The following is a 14836-nucleotide window of genomic DNA, read 5'->3' as shown; positions in this document are numbered from 1 at the left end:
GTTTTCTACCACGTCAAACCATCCATAAGTAATGAAATGCATGGTGTTTTTCCTGGAACTTAATATAATATACGGCAGCACATACATAAAATTATTCCTTGGAATATGGCTCTTTTCATTAAACACTGGCTTCACTGATCCATTTAATATTTTTTGTCATACCTGACGGATTGACAATTCAGGGTTACTGATCATAGTTTAGAGTCCGGAAATTAACGGAATTTCTGGATTGCTCCAGAAATTTATATTTCTGGAGCAATTTATATATAATTTATAAATTAGATTATCTTCAGTTAATATTCTTTCCTTTATCAGTGATCTAAAACTATATCCATTTATACTAAATTACACCGATTATCAGTTACTTCAGTTTGATACAGAAAAAAATTTGTGAGTGATTTGGATTACAAAATGTGGGAAATACTTCAATCCATTTTAGTTATCGCATTTCTAATCATATGCAACATTCGAAGATCTTTGTTTTACATTTGACAGTTATTTGAACTTTGTTGGGCATATTTATTTTAAGCAACTTACCGAAACTAAAACTGTCAAATTACTTATTAATGCATTCTAATATGAGAACCTAGCTATCAAACTTATAACAGCAAAATAAATAATATTCTTAGGAAGTATGTTAATATAAGTGGTTCAAATCTGAAAATATCCATCCACCTCAAGAAACACCTTAAGTTTTCACCCTTATATCTCTTTCGCTATCTTTAACATAAAAAAGGAAATGTTTTTCTAATTTTATTATTATTCGTATTCCATAAAGTTACCATGAAATTATCTCCAACTATTATACAATTATTTCTTTCGAATCTTTCTGTACACTATGTTTAATTTCGTCTGAATGTATCATTCTTCATTTGTATGTCAGATAAGCCAGAACTGGAAGATGGTCCATGGAACAGCAATTTGAGGATATTTGGTATGTGTAAGCTTTGACAATTTTCCCTAGTTTATTGTGATTGAAATGGAAAATACTAACACTAAGAAGTGAGGTAGCAATTTGACTTTCGAAGAGAGAAATTTACTGTTAAGACTAAAAATCAGAAGAACATAATAGAATCTCATTTTTCAAAATTATCCACTCTCTCCCTTACTACATAAGATCAATATTCTCATCACTATCCAATGCGTAGTCAATAAAATCCATCATATCAAAATAGAAATTAAATGATGATGACTTATTGATTAATGAACCAGAGTTTGAATAAAATTTCAAAGCATACAAGTTTACTGGTCTATGGAAAAAATAGACAGCCAATCAAGTCTGTTGTATTCCTTATCCATCAGTTGCTAAGCTTATGGATAAAATAAAGAAGAAGAACCCAACTAGAACTTTATCTGCAGGTTAATATTATCCGACAGATTCTTAACTACAGGATAAACATTGCAATTAATAAACCGGTCATGAGTGTATCTCATAGTATCTTTAAAAGTATCAATCGCATCCATTAAAGTTAAATTCGTATTTATCATTGTAGTTGTCGAATTTACCATTGAATTTATGCACGCTACTGAAGTTGATGTAGGTATGCATAAGTAGGTGTGTTGTATGTATACGTATACATCTATAGAAAGATAGCAAAAGAGATTTAATTAAATACAAATTTCTCAAACCCAGTTAACGATTTTAAAATTATTGCTTGTATGCAGTTTCCTTAATAAGAAATTTTAAGGTCAAATTCTCGGTCAAAATAATAATTTTCTCGTTTATTATTTCACACTCCCATGATCTCAATCTCATAGTTTTTTCACGTATCTGTTGTGAAATAAAAGTTAAAAATTAACTTGCAAAATCAGTAATGAAATTTTGGAACAAACTAAAAATAAAATGGGTGGGGATTGAATCGATTCGCTTGTCATTATCCTCCACAAGTCACACTTTTAAAAGGTCAACAAGAAAGAAGATGAATTACAATAGGTAATTGTTACAATCATTAGATATTTCTAGTTCTCTCATTATAATAAGGATGTTCAAAGATGAGGTAATCGATATTTGCTGTATAAAAAAATTAACCGAAGACCATGACCTATTGTAACTGTTATGAGAAAGATTTGTGAGAGGTTTTAAACAAAGAATAGGTCACCGAGCCTCTAAACAATATATTTTGTTTGCAAATATTTAATGGAATTCATAGAAATAAGAATGAGTAACTTTTTCACAAGCACAATTAAATTATGCTGCAGTTTCTAATTTGAAACACTTTCTGGAAACCTACGAGGAGGTTTAATGAATCTGCGGCTCAACAGTTCTTTTTAACAACGATCAAAATTTAAACAAAATGTATCATTTAGAATATGTTTGACAGCTATCGATAACAGACTACTTCGTATACTCACTAAGCATTATTTTGTACAGGAGAAACCTTCATTTAAACGAAGTATAAATAAATAAAGATAAAGAAGTGGTTTACTGAATTTTGTTGTGACTGTGAAAGCGCGGAAGATATCGGGTATTCTAAAAACCTAGTTGGGGTCTGTTCACCCGAAAAAATTGAAAAAACTCACGGTTTTGTGTCGACCGTTCAGACTTGAGAAGTAATAGGCATATTAGGTAGCTTAGTGGATTCTGTTTTTACAAGATCGGTGCTGTTTTGGCATAAAATCGACTATAAACGCAGTGTTCCAAATTTGGACAAGTTATTGCGCATTTCAGTAACTATGGACGAAACGTGGACTTACTAAATACACCAGAGACTAAAAGCAAAATCTATGGGTGTCTATGTAGCAACTCTAAATCCTCATTGACAATCTTTTTTGTGAAAGTATTCGATGCGATTTAGATAAAATGGAAAAATTTTTGACAACTATAATGCAAGTGTTAAAACTGGTGGAAACATCAAGATTCACGAATTAGACTACTATTTGATGATGGAAGAAACGGCTCAATGTGAATATAATCCACTCCAAAGACGGAATTAACTCTCAACAACTACCTACACATAATATTGGACAATGACAATATATGTTTGTCAACAATGTACAATTAGGATAATTAAATATATAGGAATGTTCTGAGTCCTTTGACAAAATTGAAAGAGTAGATCGTGAAATATTCTGCCGCTTGTTTCGGGTAAAATTAAGTGTAAGGAATTTGATACCGAAAAACAGCACACAACAACAGGCCTTACAGGCAGGAGTCGCTCTACTGCTTTTTTCCATCTATTTTTGTTTATGATTCTCTATTCCTATTGTTTCTAAATCTTCCATTTCTTCTTCTCCACTCGTTTTGCTCTCGCACTCCTCCAAAAATTCTCCTTAGTACCTTTCTCTCCCATATGTTTTTTTCCTTCTTTTTTGTTCATGATCCAACACTCACTGATATACACCACCGTTGGTTGTATAACTGTCTTGTTCGGGCTCCAAACGTTTTGTTCCCGCTCGCCAGTTTTTTGTCGATTTTCCTGGTTTCACCTCCTTCGTTGTCACTGTCACTTCCAGGTATTCGATCCTTTCCCATCTCTATATATTTGATCTTTTGTTCATTTAAGCGCAGTCCATATTCTTTTGCTTCCTTTTCAAAGAGTAGGAACACTTTGCTAAGATTCTTTTTTGTTCTACTTATAAGTATCACATCATCTGCATAGGCAAGGATTTGTGTTTTGTTATTGTAAATCATGCCCTGGGTTCGGATGCCACTACTTCTCAGGATCTTTTCTAATACAAGGGTAAACAGCTCTGTTGATAGTGGGTCTCCTTGCTTTGAACCTTTTTTTATTTCAAACTCTTCCGATAGGCTTCCTTCGACAGCTACTTAATTATCAGTGTCATTTTTACCAAATGTAATATTATAATAGGTATTTCGAGTGCTGCAACCGCATGGAATAAATGATTTCTACTTATTGAATCATACGCCTGCTTGAAATCCACAAATAGGAGCTTCACTAATATACCCACTTAATCTTTTTGAAGTAGCATTAGGATCAACTCAAAAGTAAATAGTATATACATCTCAACATATGAGTTTCTATACGTAATATGTTACATGTGGCTAAGTATATGATAAATTGTATTTACACCTGAATGGGGCAGTAGCGGAGCAAACAGGCAGCCATCGTACCAGGGCTGCTACTCAAGTTTTGAGATATAGTAATAATAATGTGAATATGTCAAATCTGACATTGCCATCATAAAGTTTGACATTTTTCTCGGTGAACGTACTAAGAATATGTTATCATAAGACTACTATTCGAGTATTTTAGTGCGATGATTTTCCATGACTTTCGACGTGGATTAAACCAAGAGCAGTGCACCGATCAACTCGCTTCAACTTTTGTTGATGAAGCACCATCTCGAGCCATCGTGTTTCCCTGGATTTCCGAATTTATCGTGATCGCACTTTGCTTCGGCTGTTGCGCCAGAAAACATGTCAAAAAACAGTTATATAACGCTTATTGGGGGACAACATAGTTGACCTCCTTGTTAATAATTATGTTTATCCTAAAAGAGACTTGCATATTTTTTTCTGTCACTCTACTTCTATGGAATAACCGTTTTAAATGTCGGCGCCATTGAGATTGCACAATTTAAATCTTCTATTTGGTCTGAACCGTTAACGACTGGAAATTTTTAATAACGATTTTAACTCGTATAATTACGCTTAGACAAAAACAGCAAGACATATTAGGGACTAGTAAAATTAAATACTAATCAAAGCAAAGATGGGTAATTCATCAAAAACGCTCCCAGCTATAATGAACATTAACAAAAAGTAATTTGAATATCTTGGTTTTAATGCAATGTAGTTTGAAGGTTCAATTTTATCAATTACAAAATCATAACTGATATTATTTTTAATAAAGTAACAAACACAAAGAATGGAATGTATTGTTTCACTAACATATTCTCATCATTTAAGGTATTGTATTTCATTTGAACGTATTGCTACAAGGAGTGCTCCACCAAACACTTGACCTTGATAGGGGTTCGAATCACCATATACAATTATTAGTGCAGTCAGTGAAGGCTTTCACCTCCTAATTTTTTTAAATAAAACCGATTTTCTTGAAATTTGGCACATAGTTATAGGCTAAGGTCCCACCGCTTGATCTTGCAGGTATCTGTTTTTTTGATAAAATTAATTTTAAAATAATCTTGAGAATGTGGGGAATGGATTAAGGCTAGGTTGCCATGTAGAATTAGCCGCAATTAAATGTAATTTTAATATCATCAATATACTTATATGAATTTGAAAGAAAATGATGTAACTAATCAAAATAAAAATGGTTGCCAGCTCTCAGTCGGCCGCAGCATTAGAGTTGCCAGGTGTAAACAGGTATTTTATTGTTAATTAACTGCATTCACCTTTTTTTTAATTTTATGCAGAATTAAAGTTTTATAGATAAAATTATACGATTATTATTTATCCACCGACTCCATACGACTCCATACCATTAGCGTAATCCTTTGGTTGTAGGTGCTGTGTGCTGATAAGGATATAAACCTTGTTCGTGGAGTGTGTTTATCACCCTTTTTTGTGGAATTCCCAATTGAGTGGCAATTCTTCGTGAGCTAGTAGTTGCATCTTCTTCTACTAGAGGCAGAATATTTTTTACTTCTACCAAACCTTGTCGAGTAGCGCGTTCAGATGATATGTTAGCACTAGGAAGCTTACCAGTCTCCCACAATTTGTTAAAAACTCTAAGAAATGCGTTTTTATCAGGATTTCTTTGGTGTATTTTAAATATTGAATATTTGAGTATTAGAATAAGTATCTCTGGCATTTTGCAACACTAACAATCACATAAACTCGAAATTGAACGTTCAGGTACTGTTCACTGTACACTGACAGTGCATCAAAACGTCAGAATTATCAAATGCCTTCGAGCCTAGAACATGGTATACTTTGATAATGTTAAAATTCAGATATAAGTGGAAAGCTAGATGAACAAGCTATAACTTGAAAACAAATGAAAATCGGATAAGAGCATATGAGTTTTTTTACATTATTTTCACGTGTATAATACACTCCTAGAGTTTGGTGCGCTCCTCCCAACTCACCCTGTATATACACGTTCATTAATACAACGGGCAGATGTGCCGCTATGAGTGCGCCGCATTTTTCGATTTATTTTAAACTGTATAACAAAAAAGTATATGTGAGTGTGTACACACAGACATTCACTGTAATTCCAGTTTGCTTTCGAGTTTAGCTCCAAAAGTATCCACATGCTCACATTAATGATCAAATATTCTAAATTTGATAATTTTGTTCGAACTTATCCTAAATTTTCATGCAAATCCATTCAGTTTCAGAAAATTCTGAGGCTACACCTGATTTTTAGCTTCACTGAGTGTACTATATCCATTTCGTGAGAGTATCATATATATATACACTCTCGTGTAAGTTTATATAATAAAAGTAAGTTTTTATAGTGTATACATTTTTTTATATTCTCGAAATTTTTTTCAGAATATATAATTTTACGGTCATTCTACCTATTTTTATCACCCAGCATAAAACTTTCTCCCTTTTGGTTATACATGTATCCAGAATTCATAGAGCGTTGACGTTGGTAGTCAATGAATCTCTATTTCTACAGATAATCTGGACTCCCTTTGAAAGTCTTTCTTCTCATTTACTACAACTTCCTTAACTCGAAATCTACCTTAAAAATTTGAGAGATCCAACATAAACAATGTATTGAAGAGTACAGTAAACTAAAGGAACTAGTGGTCAAAGACAATAAGAAGAAGATTCTGAACTTTTGTATCAATTATCTTTATACGAGAGTTGTTTGAAAAGTTTCCGACCCAACAAAGAAACAAGACATTTGCTTGAGAAAAAAAAATCAATGAAATGTGATGTACAATTCATGATAGTATTATGATACTATTCAAATAATTCACGTACCTTATCATACATAAAGTTGGTATAATATTTTCCTTTGAAAACTTTGATTAATTTTCCAAAGAACAACCTCAACTAAACTTTAATATCTAAAAAATTTTTAGTTTACAGTTTATGCTCAAATTTATGAACACTTCAATTCAATTGCAAACTTTTGGACAATTATTAGTAAGGAAAATCAAATATGCAAGTCGCATTAGTTACATATTTTGCATATAATATGTATTCTTGTTCAAATATTTGCAAATATCTTTAGTGAATATCATATTGTGCATAATTTATTAAATTCTGAAAGATGTAAAGCTATTCTAAAGCAATTACTTTTCTCAAAAAACTAATATTAACGCAGGTAGTTAAACGGTTCAAAGAAAATCTATAAGTATTCCTAGTCTGAAGTTCGAAATGAGTCGTATTTTTTGCTTTCGAAGAGATAACATCGATTTATGCTTTGTAGTATTGGAGTATTTTAAAAACTTCTGCTCATATTGCTAAACTGGGCAAGATGAAATCCGGAAACGTATCACAACTCACATTAACGCAATGTTTCCTAACCATGTTCAAAAAGCTAAACGAACAAAACATATTTAACAAAGACCTCTGTCACGCAAATATTTCATTGTCAATGCTGCGTAATCAAAACGTCATATCTGTTCTCCAAAAGTATTGCAAATTCAATATACCAGGTGAATCAACACTACGAAGAAACGACATCAGTTCCTTATATTCCGAAGTAATTAAGGAAATTGAAGGTCAAATTCAGAATAAACATCTTTACGTAGAGGACTTATATTGCTCATTCATCGATAGGTAATCTTAGTGGCGGCATTCTGCCAAACTCTTCTATAGATTTAGAAGAAATGCACTGACACTGCCCAGACTTGTACAAAAGACTCTTTCAACATTTTTTCTTCCTACCTTCCTGTTTCTCGATATATTTTTTTTGTTATTTTTTCAGCCCCGTATAATGAAAAGGCTGGGCAAAATTCCAAAATCTTTCACCTCAACTTAATACATGTTCTTGCCTTGCTTTAAATAGGGTTACTGAAGAGATTAGAAAACATTTTTCTTTAGTAAATAATTCAATTGCAGACATGAAAAAAAAACTTCTTATAGTACTTATAAAGGAAAATTACCGAACACTTCTCCTCCACCTCAACTTAACTTTAAAGAAGGAGCACACTTGATTGGAAACCGGTTTTTCTTATTGCGAGAATTTTTGTCAACAAAAAGATTCAATATCAAAATTATCTGACGAATCTTTCCGATATCTCATTGATGTTAATCAAATATAAAACCACAAATACGGAAATCTAATTTGCTTTTAACTCGGAGTGTAAAACTAATAAAACAATCTGAGGCAACTTTTCAAAATATCACAGTCAAAATGGAAGGCACAATTTTTAAAAATTCAAAAATTTGATTTGATTTCAATTGCATAGCGAAGTAGCTAATATTTTAGATGGAAAATTACTGAATGCATGTTTAGGTTTACTTTAGTACTTATGTAGAAAAAATATCTGTTTATTTTAAAGTGATTGAATAATTTGGTACATGCATATTTATGCGCATATTTTTGGATTTCCATTTGTATATTTTATTTTTCATAATTATTAATAAAATGCATTTGTTTTGAATACAGTAATGTGACAACACACATGGAAGAATAAATTTTCTATTTGAATATTGGTGAGCAACCTAAAGACATACGATTTATTTGATTAGCAGCAGTAGAAATGTTTAAAGATAAGAAATCCAAAAGAACTATAAAGGAAAGAAATTTACTTTTTTAGCCATATCATGAGGAAATAACCAATAACCAAAACCCAAAACTATTGCTCAAACAAATAAACATTCAACTTTCCAAAGCAGTTGAATAAAGTTCAAAAAAGACTAATAAGTAAATTTGTGGAAGCTAAATAGAGCAGTGTACGGATCCAGAGCCAAACACTCCGAGAACTTGGACAAGACACAACCCAGAAATATATGCAATTGAAATATCTTCTCAGTTCAACTTATTGTTATCGTAAATTAGAGCTTCTAGTTATAATGTCATAACATCCAAGCTGGTTCTCTCTCTTCTATCAAATCGGTTTCAGGACAATAGATGAGAAAAAAGGAAAATAGATAGCTAGAAAAAAATCAGTTATTGAAACAATCTACAAGTGTTGAGACTGGCAAAGATAATCCTGTAAACCTATAACCAAAGAAGATATATTGAATGTATCAACATATTAAAAGGAGTCTTGTCGAGGTATTGCCGCTTCAATGTAAATGAAGATAAGTTTAGCGGAAGATGCAGCGTGCAGAATCTGCTACAAAGAGGAAAAACGTCTACCCATAATCTTTCGAAGTGTGAGTACGGAACTCCAGAAGATTAAACCTGGGAGTATGCGAGAAAGATGAACATATTTAGCAATGCCATCTCACATCCTGAACATTATAAAATTTCTCTTTCTAATATCGAAGTAAATTTCTGTGAATTTATTCCATTAGATGTTATCATAATTTTAAATAAGTAATTTTAAAGATGAACGATTAAACTGTAACCTTAAACTTGAAAGTTCACGTTTACGATGTTACGGTCAAATCACCTAAACAATAAATAAGTATGTACCCATAGCATTCCTCCAACCATAATTAATTGCTACAATAATGTTGTAATTTAGGAGAAAACCACAAAATTGTTATTTAGCGGTAAATCACATTCAGAAATAATGAATCATTCAAAAGTTAAAATAGAATTAATCGATATTAGTTAATAGAAGCGGTTTACAACGTGGGAGGCGCACAAAATTGAATGAAAACCGCTTAGCATGAAGCAATCGAACGTACAATACAAAACGCATTAAGGCTTTTCGGAAACTATTGTTCGGAATTTGATCAACTTAACTACTCATACGTAGAACTCTTTCTACCCTGGTAGACCAATGGGTAAATGCGATCAACTGGCGGGTTTTTTTGGACCATTTAATCTGTATATTTCTCTAATAAAATATCAAACATTCGCTTCAGATGTCCATTATATACCTCGATATTGGTAGCTCGGCCATCTGTAATAAGTTTGAACAGAAACCTTCAGGATTCCACTAGACACCCAAAAAGACTTTCCGCTCTTTGCTACGGGTTCTGGTAATTCTCCTTTGTGTAACCTCTCATTTTCTATATTCAGGTTATTTATTCATTTTTCATTACCAATAACAATGCGTCTAATAAAGTGATCATATTTCTGCAGGGCAAGAAGCTGTTTACAAACCTCTAATCGATGTTTCTCTTCAATCTCGGTTTATTCGTGAGGCACAATTCAACAACTTTTATAGATCTCACATGATGATTTTAAATGGCGATGTAAGGTATCTTACGAAGGTCTAAAGAAGTCCGATAATCGTTGAGTGCTGGTAGGTACTAGGTTGGTTGTTCACTGCTTCCCCGTCAAATATTTGTGCTATGCTATGCCGTTCGCTTATAACTGTCTTCCCTTTCAGTTTCACACATTTTCTTGATGCCAAGGATGCTTGAAACTATTATTTCCGATAATGTCTTAATAATTCATGAATTTCATATTAATATGTCGCATTCCATACTATTTATTATAAACACTTGTCGTAAATAAATAAAGTGACAATGATTAAAAGCAAATAAAGCAATTGGAATATTCAGAGACTTATAGACTAGGCTGAACAAATTCCGGAGCGTAGGAATTTTGACATATGAGACACCTTCTGTAATTTTATTCTGGACATTTGCACATCGCTGTAATATTTGTCAAATTGGTTTTCACAATTTTATCATTTCAAATAGTGTTTGATAAGTTTTGAATACATTATGAGAACAGTTTTTATGTGATAAATATTTTGAGGGGTATTATGAGGTGACTATTATGAACATTTTATTTGCTTAGTGGAAATATTCAACTCGTTACAATACAGAGCGAGTTCTATGTATACAATGTTTCGATTTTCCTGAAAACGACCGGCACGATTTTGATGCTTTTTTCATCAAATTGATAAACCTGTTTTCTTTCCATAATTGTCAAGAAATGCCCGCAGTTTTTGATATAATTGAGGCGTACATGTATGAGAAAATCTGTTAAATCTACTGAATTAAATAGATCCTGAAATTCCAGTATATTGCATTTAATTTGACATTCTCAATAGCCTACAATTTAAATGAAAGTTCAATCAGTTTAATTTAGAATCCAAACATGGAAATTTCGAATCACGATTATGATTTTCAATGAACTCGATACAGTTAAATGTCAATATACATGTTTCTTTATTTATAAACGTATAAAAGTATTAATTTAAGTTATCGGTAATAAGAAGAAATAGCATCATTTATAAGCCAATGATAGAATTACTTGCAGAATTGCCTCTTTGAAAAATTTTTACAATAAAATCGTTTGTTAGAAATCACATTTCAGTTTTCTTATCATTTGAGCCATCAAGATCGCACCCAAAATAATTCGTAACAAATTAAGAATACTTGAAAATTAACAATATGAACTTTGAAACAAATTTAAAGTAAGAATTTGAATGCATTAAATATTTGATTAAATTAACATATAATATTTGGTTTTTCGTTTAGTTGGTTCTCAAATTAAATTATTTCCTACTGTTTCAAACTTAATATTCGGATACGTTCATCTCAAATTATTTATTACGAGAAATACATTTTCATTTTAAAAACAATCTATTGAACGTGGAGTAATCAAATCTTACCTAGGTACACGACCTTTGAGTCTAGTAGTAAAATCCAACGTCAGTCAACAAATTGCAAATTTTATCACGAAACTAGACACCAATCACAGTTAAACCACAACTTCAATATCTTTTAAGTCAAAAAATCACAAATATACCTTATTAGTATGTCAATCGCAATTAAAAACTTCCGAAAATGTCATTGGATCGCCAGTTGTTTTGATGACATACGCGAATAAAACACGGTCTACTCGACGGTGTAGTCCGCACTTTCATGCCTTTCAACCAACTATGATATTCAACAGGTAGGTTGTATAAAATCAAGTTGACTCTTACCAAGACAGGTAGGTAACAGTGCCACGCGAAGAGAAGGGCGATAGGATTTTCATTTGACGATTTATTATAAAGATGGACAGTGTTTCAGAAAAAGAATTTTTGTTATTCTCAAATCTCTCTTTAAAAACGTGGATCCATGATATAATTCTTATACAAGATACACCGGAAGCATATAGCATGCCATAATAATATTAGTACTTTATAAAAACTTCTCCAATACAGAATTCCGAATTATGAGCCTTGAAAGTTTGAATTTATTGCCACTAGCGATCATTTCATTTTCAAAAATTTTTTAATATTTTGATGAAGGATGTATGTGTTTATTTTTGTATGGTAACTATATTTTGAAGCCGAGGCTGATATTTGCCATTTCACTACTCGTAATGCGCTTCGTACCAATTTCCGTAAAATACAAGTTATAAGACTAATCTCTCATCAACAAAAAATACTTAATAAAATAAATGTTCAATATGAGCTCTTCCCGCTTCTACGCACTTTCTAAATCTATGAAGGTAGTTACTTTGCACTCTAAGAGAATCGCAGTGTAACTCAATTCTGTCTATCAATTTATGAGATAACTCCAGAAGAATTCATTCGATTGAATCGCGATGGTCACTTCTAGTTCCTCGACCAACCCATCTATTAGGAAAACTTGTGCTCAAACTTTGTCGCAAATCAAATCTGATATAAATAGGTGATCCATCATGTATGAGATTCATTCAAATTTTTAGTGGCACATCCTCAAACAGCACTGGTTTTCCAGAAGTACAAATGTTTCAAGAAAATTAACTAATTGTAAACTATTCCTGTCCAAATATTTACCATAAATCTATGCTGGTTTCTTATTTGGATAATACCATGGGACTCTCAGTATCCCATAAATACAACTTATGAAAATTAATGACTTCATTTCTGGTGAAATTGGATTCGTTTGTAAAAAATAACACTAGATATAAAGGAATCGTCTGCTTGGTATTGACGCAGAAACTACTTAAGTCGTTGCAGAATAGTTAACCAAAGCAATACTATGTACTTTTTGTATGGGAAAAAGACACAACATTTTTTTTTAGGATATGATGAACTACTTATTTTGAAACGTTATATTTTCTATTCTCTAGTATTCGTACATTCGTTGACGTTTCAGTATCAACTGTCTTGTTCATTTACCATACTACGTAGGTACCATTTGTGTTGAGCCTTTCATGCCCTTATCCAGACCTGATTCTCGTAACCTCAAATCTGTTCCTGTTCTGTTTAAAAAAAAATCGGCATAAAGCCTGAGAGAGAAGCGAATCCATATAGTAACTTTTGAATTGAATATTCATTAATTATTAACTAGAATGACTGCTATTTAGTAGAACGATTGACAAATAATCTTATGATCACTTGATATACTATACAACAAATTTAAAACTTTGTCATAAAATTTCGTTACGTTATGAGGGTTATCCTAATATAACGCAAAAATTTCTGCAAACTGCATTAATAACATATCAAATATCAGTCAAACATACATTTTGTTCTATATATAATCATAACGAATAGTCTGACTTCAAAACAGGGACACCCTGTATAAGGCAATTCAAAATGTTGTAGTGCCGTGACGCTTGTGCCACATATCAATTTTTTTTTGATATTCGATGTCGCGCTAAAGAAAGAAAGATAAATGAATAGAACATGCAAAACTTCTCCAAAAATTTGTCGAAATTTGGATTTTCCAATTGCAATTTGTTACGTCTGCCGCGTCTAATGTCTAATAATTAGTTTTTCTGATACATCTGCTACTGTAGTCGTATGTATGTTGTTTAGGGTGTACATGACACCACTGCGACCGAAAGGATCTATTGTGTCCCCTTTTCTTGCAGTAGCACTAGGATTCTCAATGTTTACAGCTGATCTATTAGTTTCCCTTCTCTTGGAAAATAAAGAATGAAAGATTACTTTAGTTGCCAGAGATCTTCGTCTCCTATTATCTTCTAATTCATACAATCTTCGAGAGAATATGGATAAAGAATTCGTCCTCTAGGTAACAGAATCTGCACGTTACACTTTTTGATAAACCCAGCATCTCCGAATGTCCATTGAGGCGGCAATACCCCAACTAAACTTAGTATTCGTATATTGTTCTTGTCTACGTAAAGGAGAGGTCAAACGTAACTTCTACTTTAGGGTGATACATTAGTTGTATTTCAGTGGTGGTAATGACAACTTAAGATTTGTACTAGGTGATGTGTCGGTCTGTGAATATCTAGTATCATAACATCGATTGTCAAACGCTATCACAGGATTTGATACCGTGAAATCTAAACAAGCCTTTATTGTCAAATTTTCTAAAAAAGTAGCGATTTTTTTCGATTAAATTTTTGTAGTACTTTTAAAGGAACTATATCAAGTATATATTGGAAATCTCTTGGAAATTTCTTCTTCTTCATCTTCTTCCTACTCCATTTTAGGCAGATTGCCTACTCATTCTTCGCAGCATGCCTATTGCCTCAATTGATGGTAAGATTATCACTCCATCTTTTCGTGGCCTTCACATACTTCTTCTCCCCAGTGGTGAGTTGTCTGGTGCTATCCTTAATATTCTTTCCTCGCTCATTCTACTTATGTGTTCATCCCATTCGCGCTTTCTGCTCAATACCCATTCGTTAATATTTTCCACTCTGCATTTTTGCCTTATGTCGTCGCTACGTTCCCTTTCTAGGAGCGTTTTTCCAGTAATTTTTCGTAGGCCTTTCATTTCGATTGTTTCCAGGAGCCAGTTTCCATATAGTGTCGTTCAGACATCCGGCTGCTCTTTTGTTTGCTGTTTGCTGCCTTACCTCAATATCACCATATCCGGATAGTTCTATACCCAGATATTTGAATTTCATTTCTTGTTGGATTATTTTGTCGTCTACTACTAGCTTGCATCTAACAGGTATTTTTGATGTTGTCAGGC

At 32.5% G+C, this 14836-nt stretch overlaps 1 protein-coding gene across 1 annotated transcript in view; it reads right to left on the bottom strand.

The window, feature by feature from the left end:
* The window catches only part of LOC130891522 (trichohyalin), a 131339-nt gene extending 119484 nt beyond the window's left edge, over positions 1–11855 (bottom strand). The window contains exon 1 of the mRNA XM_057796333.1: positions 11581–11855. The gene's annotated coding sequence lies outside the window, so the exon portion shown is untranslated. The remainder of the gene's footprint in view (positions 1–11580) is intronic.
* Between the last annotated feature and the right edge of the window lie 2981 nt (positions 11856–14836).

The sequence above is a fragment of the Diorhabda carinulata genome, chromosome 3 (assembly GCF_026250575.1).
Source record: "Diorhabda carinulata isolate Delta chromosome 3, icDioCari1.1, whole genome shotgun sequence".
Lineage (NCBI taxonomy): Eukaryota > Metazoa > Arthropoda > Insecta > Coleoptera > Chrysomelidae > Diorhabda > Diorhabda carinulata.
Note: the sequence above shows the minus strand (reverse complement) of the source record. Positions and strands in the feature narration are given on the sequence as shown.